Consider the following 8,097-nt stretch of genomic DNA (forward strand, 5'->3'; position numbering starts at 1 on the left):
AAAAGTCAAATAAGAGAGGTAGAAGAAAAACTGAACAATTCCTTTAAAAATAAGATTGACAAAATGGAAAAAAAGTACACTGAAGAAAACAACTCCGTAAAAATTAGAATTGACCAAATGGAAAAGGAGGTATAAAAGCTTACTGAAGAAAACAATTCATTAAAAATTAGAATTAGGCAAGCGGAAGCTAACATCTCTATAAGACATTAAGAATCAGTCAAACAAAACTGAATGAATTTAAAAATATAAGAAAGTATAAAATGCCTGATCAGAAAAACAACTGACCTGGAAATACATTCAGAAGAGATAATTTAAGAATTATTGTTGTACCTGAGAATCATGTTGAAAAAAAGAGTCTGGACAACATCTTTCAAGAAATCCACAAGAAAAACTTTCTTGAGATCCTAGAACCAGAGGGTAAAATAGTCATCAAAAGAATCCACCAATCACCTCCTGAAAGAGATCACAAATTGAAAACATCAAGGAATATAACAGCCAAATTCCAGAATTATCAGATCAAGAAGAAAATGCTGCAGGTGGCTAGAAAGAAACAATTCAAATATCGTGGAACCACAGTCAGGATTACATAAGACCTTGTAGCTTCTATATCAAAAGACTGGAAGGCTTGAAATATAATATTCCCTAAGGCAAATGAGCTTGGATTACAACCAAGGATCAACTACCCAGTGAAACTGAGCATAATCTTGCAGGGGAGATGGACATTCAATGAAGTAGGGTACTTTCAGACTTTCCTGATGAAAAGATAAGAGCTCAACAGAAAATTTTATCTTCAAATACAAGACTCAAGAGGGGCATAGGAAACAGAAAAGAGGAAAAAAACATGTTATTCAATAAGGACAAACTGTTTACATCCCTACACAGGAAGGTGATACAACTCTTGAGAACTGTATCTTTATTACATCATATGTAAGGGAAATACATAGACAGAGGGGGTCGGTTTAAGTTGATTTTCATGTGATGATAAAAAAAACCTAACTAAGCACGGAAAAAAGATTGTAATGGGAGAAGAAAAAAGGAAAGGGCAGAAAAGAGTAAATGACATTACATGAAGAGGCAGAAAGACATATTACAGTACAGGGAAAGAAGGGAGGGTGATGAGGATTGTTTGAACTTTACTCTTATCAGATTTGGTTCAAGGAGAAAAACAACATAGGTATAGAAATCTAACTTTTCCTATAGGCAGCTAAAGGGGAGAGGAGAAAGAAAAGGGAGGGAGGGATTTAAGGGAGGGAAGAAGTAGTAAGGGCAAAGGGAAAGGAAAGGGAGGGGGGCTGATAGAATGGAGGGAAGATTGAGGGAGGAGGTGGTCAAAAGCAAAACTCTAGTGAGGAGGGAAAGGTAGAAAGGAGGGAAAAAAAGCATAAATGGGCAAGGGGATAGGATGGAAAGACAAAGCTAGTAATCATAACTATGAATGTGAATGGGATGAGCTCTCCCATAAACCAGAAGCAGATAGCAGAATGGGTTAAATATCATAATCCTACAATATTTTGTTTATGAGAAACACATTTGAAACAGGGATACACACAGGGTAAAGGTAAAAGGCTAGAGTACAATATGTTATGCGTCAGCTGAAATAAAAAAAAAAGCAAGGGTAGCAATCCTGATCTCTGACAAAACAAAAGCAAAAAAACAGATCTAATCAAAAGGAATAAGGAAGGAACCTATATCCTACTAAAAGGCACCATAGACAATGAAGTAATATCATTACTAAATATATATGAACCAAGTGGTATAGCATCCAAATTCTTAGAGGAGAAGTTAAGGGAGTTACAGGAAGAAATAGACAGCAAAACTATACTAGTGGGGGACCTCCACCTCCACCTTACTGAATAATCTAATCACAGCTATCTAATCACAAAATAAACAAGAAAGAAGTTAAGGAGGTGAATAGAATTTTAGAAAAGTTAGATATGGTAGACCTCTGGAGAAAATCGAATGAGTACAGAAAGGAATATAACTTTTTCTCAGCAGCATATGGCACCTACACAAAATTTGACCATGTACTAGGATATGAAAGCTTCACAATCCAATGTGGAAAGGCAGAAATAGCCAATGCATCCTTTTCAGATCATGATGCAATAAAAATTATATATAAAAAGGGCCAGAGAAAGATAGATTAAAAATCAACTGGAAACTAAATAATCTAATCCATGAGTGGGTCAAACAACAAATCATAGAAACAATCAATAACTTCGTCAAAGAGAATGACAATAACGAGACAACATACCAAAACTTGTGGGATACGACAAAAGCAGTTCTTAGGGGAAATGTGATATCTCTAAATGCTTACAAGAATAAAATAGAGAAAGAGGAGATCAATGAATGAATCTGTCTATGTACTTCCTTTGATAGGATTCAATAAAGATACGGTTCTCAAGAGTTGTAACTATCACCTTCCTATGTAGGGATGTAAACAGTTTGTCCTTATTGAATAACATGTTTTCTTTTGCTTTGTTTTCCCTTTCCTGCTTCCTATGCCTCTCTTGAGTCTTGTATTTGAAGATCAAATTTTCCATTGAGCTCTGGTCTTTTCATCAGGAAAGTCTAGAAATATCCTATTTCATTGAATGTCAATCTCCTCCCTGAAAGATTATACTCAATTTTGCTGAGTAGTTGATCCTTGATTGTAATCCAAGCTCCTTTGCCTTCCAATATCAAAGCTGGAAAAAGAGCAAATTAACCCCCCCAAAAAAAATCAGATTAGAAATACTGAAAACCAAAGGAGAGATTAATAAAATTGAAATTAAGAAAACTATTGAACTAATAAACAATACTAGGAGCTGTTTTATGAAAAAAAAACAATAAAAGAGATAAACTTGGTTAATTTGATTAAATAAACAAGAAAACCAAATTACCAGTATCAAAAATGAAAAGCGTGAACTCACCATCGATGAAGAGGAAATTAAAACAATATTTAGAAACTATTTTGCCCAACTATATGCCCATAAATTTAACAGTGTTAGTGAAATGGATGAATATTTATAAAAATAAAAATTTCCAAGGTTAACAGAAAAGAAAGTAAAATACTTAAATAACCCCATCTCAGAAAAAGAAACTGAACAAACAATCAATGAACTTCCTAGGTAAAAATCTCCAGGGCCAGATGTATTTGCAAATGAATTCTATCAAACGTTTAAAGAAAAAAAAAAAGATCCAATTCTATATAGACTATTTGGGAAAACAGGCAAAGAAGAAGTTGTAACAAATTCTTTTTATGATACGAATGTGGTACTTATACCTAAACCGGGAAGAGTCAAACAGAGAGAGAAAATTATAGACCAATTTCCCAAATGAATATAGATGCAAAAATGTTAAATAAAATATTAGCAAAAAGATTACAGCAACTTATCACGAGAATAATACACTATGACCAGGTACAATTTATTCCAGGAATGTAGGGATGGCTCAATATTAGGGAAACTACCAGCATAATTAATCCTATCAACAAGAAAACTAACAGAAACCATATGACTATCTCGATAGAGACAGAAAAATGTTCTTGACAAAATACAACACCCATTCCTATCAAAAAATACTAGAGAGCATAGGAATAAATGGAGCCTTCCTTAAAATGATAAGTAACATCTACATAAAACCATCAGCAAGTATTATATGTAATGGAGATAAGCTAGAAACATTTCCAATAAGATCAGGAATGGAACAAATATATCCATTATCACCCCTGTTATTCAATATGGTACTAGAGATGTTAGCTTTAGCAATAAGAAAAGAAAAAGAAATTGAAGGAATTAGAATAGGCAGAGAAGACACGAAGTTATTACTTTTTGCAGATGATATGATGATGTACTTAGAGAATCCTAGAGAATCAAGTTAAAAAAAACTACTTGATATAATAAACAACTTTAGCAAAGTTGCAGGACATAAAATAAACCCACATAAATCTTCTCCATTCCTATATATTACTAACAAAGCCAACAGCAAGAGATAGAAAGAAAAATTCCATCTAAAGTTACTGTAGACATTGTAAAGTATTTGGGAGTTTATCTGCCAAAACAAACCCAGGAAATATAAGAACACAATTACCAAATGTATTTCACACAAAAACAGCGGATCTAAATAATTGAAAAAACACGAATTGCTTATCAATAGGCTGAGCAAATATAATAAAAATGACAATTCTACCTAAATTCATTTACTCATGTAGTGCCATACCAATCAAACTAGCAAAAATTTATTTTACAGAGCTAGAAAAAAATTACAAAATTCATCTAGAAGAACAAAAGATACTGAATATCAAGGGAATTAATAAAAATAAATGCTAGGAAAGGTGGCTTAGCCATACCAGATCTTAAATTGTATTATAAAGCAGCCATCCTCAAAACTACTTGGTACTGGGTAAGAAATAGAGTGGTGGATCAGTGGAGTAGGTTGGGTACACAAGACACAGTTGTCAATGACTACAGTATTTTACGGTTTGACAAACCCAAAGACTCCAGCTTCTTGTATAAGAACTCGCTATTCCACAACAACTACTGGGAAAACTGGAAAAAAAGTATGGCAGAAACTGGGCATAGACCAATATCTTACACCAAATACCAAAATAAAGTAAAAATGGGTACATGATTTAGATATAAAGGCTGATACTATAAACAAACTGGGAGAGCAAGGAATAGTTTAGTTGTCAGATTTATGGAGAAGGGAAGAATTTATGACTAAACATTAGATAGAGAACATTATAAAATTCAAAATGGATAATTCTGATTATATTAAATTGAAAAGTTTTTGTACAAAGACAATGCAACCAAGATTAGTAGGGAAATAGAAAACTGGGAAAGCTTTTTTGCAATGAGTGTCTCTGATAAAGGCCTCATTTCTAAAATATGTAGAGAACTGAGTCAAATTTATAAGAATACAATTCATTCCTCAATTGATAAATGGTCAAAGGATATGAACAGGCAGTTTGCAGAGGTAGAAATTAAAGATACCTATAGCCACATGGAAAAAATGCTCTAAATTGCTATTGATTAGAGAAATGAAAATTAAAACAACTCCAAGGTACCATATCACACCTGTAACATTGGTTAATATGACAAAACTGGAAAATTATAAATGCTGGAGATGTGAGAAAATTGGGATACTGATGCATTGTTGGTGGAGTTGTGAACTGATCCAACCATTTTGGAGAGCAATTTGGAACTATGCCTAAAGGCCTATAAAAATTTGCCTACCCTTTGACCCACTTCTAGGGCTGTATCCCAACAAGATCATACAAATGGGAAAAGGACCCACATGTGCAATATTTTAGCAACTCTTTTTTTTTGATGGCAAAGAATTAGAAATTGAGGGGATGCCCATCAACTGAGGAATGGCTGAACAAGCTGTGGTTTATGAATGTAATGGAATACTACTGTTCTATAAGAAATGAAGAGCAGGCAGACTTCAGAAAAACCTGGAAAGACTTATATGAACTCATGCTGAGTGAAGGTAGCGGAACCAGGAGACCACCGTACACAATTATATACACATTGTGTGATGACTAACTTTGACAGACTTGGCTCTTCTCAGAAACACAAGGTTTTAAGACAGCTCCAAAAGGCTCATGATAGAAAATGCTATCCACATCCAGGGAAAGAACTAGAGTCTGAATGCAAATCGAAAGCATTCTATTTGCTCTCTCTCCCTTTTGTTTTGTTTTGTTTTGTCTTTCTCATAATTCATTCCATTGGGTATAGTTTTTCTTTACAACATGACTAATGTGATAATATGTTTAATATGAATGTATATGTAGAGCCTCTATCAGATTTCATGCTACCTTGGATGGAGGGAAAGGGAGGGAGGGAGAGAAAATTTAAAACTCAAAAGCTTGTGAAACTGGATGTTCTAAACTAAAAATAAATAAATTAAAATAAAAATATCTCTTGTAATGGTATGACTCTTTGAATTTAAATGTTTGTTGATGTAATGTTATTTTCTCAATTGTTATTGTTGTTCAGTTGTGTCCTACTCTTTGTGACCGCATTTGGTGGGGGGAGTCTTCTTGTTAAAGATACTGTGGTGCTTTGCCATTTCCTTCTTCAGCAAATTTTACAGAGAAAAAACTGAGGCAAACAGAGTTAAGTGACTTGTCCAGGGTTATTCAGCTAGTGTCTGAGGCCACATTTGAACTCAGGGAGAGGACTCTTCATGGTTCTTGGCCTGGTACTCAATCCATTGTACCACCTAGCAGCTCCTCCTCCTCCTCCTCCTCCTTCTCTTTCTCTTCCTTTCTTCCCTGTCTATCCTTCTTTTCAACCACTCTCCCCTTATAAAGTAGTATATGTACGTACTAGATAGACATCTTAGAAACATCTAGGTAGCACAGTGCACTCTGGAGGCCACAGACTGGACAATAGATCCCTGCCCTCCTAGCACAGTGTGAATATGAATAGTAAATAGTAACTGTTTCTCTTTTGGCCAGGATCTTCCCCTCCCATGTTGATTTTTTTTTTTGAGTTTTGATTGAAGGGCCCATCCCTTGATTAACTTCTTAAAGAGGCCTATTCACTGAATGGGCTTTGCCTCACTCAAAGTGAGAACCTGGAAAGACTTTATCCTAAAAGGGCTAGGGTCTCCCATTGCATCCTGGGCCATCTCCAGTCATCCTGGTGAACATCAGGCCACTGGACCCAAACGTCTCTGGAGGAGAAAGTGAGGCTGGTGACCTTGCACTGCACTCCCTCACTCATATCAAAGTCAACCGCAAGTCATGTCATGATTTCCTTGATGTCATGGTCCTCTTCGAGAACAAAGCCACAACAACACAAGGTGGCACACTGGATCTAGAGTCAGGAAGACCTGAGATCAAATATGACCTTGAAGAATAGCTGTGTGACCTTGGGCAAGTTAGTTAACCTCTGTTAGCCTCAGTTTCCCCAACCATAAAATGGAGGTAATAATAATGACTACCTCGCAGGGTTGTTGTGAGAACCAAATGAGTTATCTGTAAAGTACTGAGCACAATGCTTGGCATTTAGTAGGCACTATGTAAGTTGCTATGTGCTATTATTTTGATTAGCCTTAGGGCCAGAGAGATCTGAATTCAAGTCCTATCTATGACACACATGGGCTGGGTGACCTTGGGAAAGTCACTAAACATTTCAATGCATGCGGACAAATCCCTAAAACTATAAAAAGCAGAATAAATACAGAACTGAGGTGTTAGAGTTGAATTTCCTCATTTGGGAGTTCCCTACATCGATAAAATCACATCACTTCTCTATTCCTATTGTTGTAGATAAAGTCTTGAGACACTAAATGCCTGTATATTTTCCTAGGTAGAGGATAAAAATTTTGCATAAAGATTGCTTCAATCAAGTATTAGTAGTCTAGTTGGCATATGTGTAAGGTCTTCCTTATCAGAATTAAAATATTTATAAACAAGTATAAAAGGACAATTTGAGTTTACAAAAAAATTGCAAGTGCTTATAAGTACTTATAAATAACTTAAGAAATATTGTTTCATAAAAAAACTTTTTTTTCATTTTCAGACAGATAAAAAGATAGAAGAAAAAATATAACATTCTATGGTAAACATACGGGGATTTATTATACAATTCTAAACTCAGTTTCAGTCTTGACATTTATTGTTTCAGCAAAGCCAAATGTAAAATGTAGGCAAATCCCTCCTGAACTTTAGCACTGACAATGTTAAACTGTCAGCAAGGAACGTGAATGAGGTATTTCCATAGTGCAAAAGACCTGCTACCCCACTGAAGCTGATAACTTCCTTCAGTGGTGGAGCTTTCAACCTATCTATTCCTGACATGCCCTCCTACACATTCCACAAAGGAGATCCCCACAGCATGGTGGCCGGCGTCTTTCTTTTGGAGCAGCAGTTCTCAAACTTTTGGGTCTCCAGGATCCCTTGACACTCTTAAAAATTACTGAGGAGCCTTTTTATACTGCAGAGGTATTCTGTTTATGTGGATTTTATCTATCAGTATTTACTATATTAGAAATCACATAGATTTTTTTAAAAATATTTATTAATTCATTTAAATATAAAATTAAGCCACATGTTAACCAAAATAATTTCGTTTTCATGAAGACGATATTGTCCAAAACAAAAACAGT

The sequence above is a fragment of the Trichosurus vulpecula genome, chromosome 6, assembly GCF_011100635.1.
Source record: "Trichosurus vulpecula isolate mTriVul1 chromosome 6, mTriVul1.pri, whole genome shotgun sequence".
Lineage (NCBI taxonomy): Eukaryota > Metazoa > Chordata > Mammalia > Diprotodontia > Phalangeridae > Trichosurus > Trichosurus vulpecula.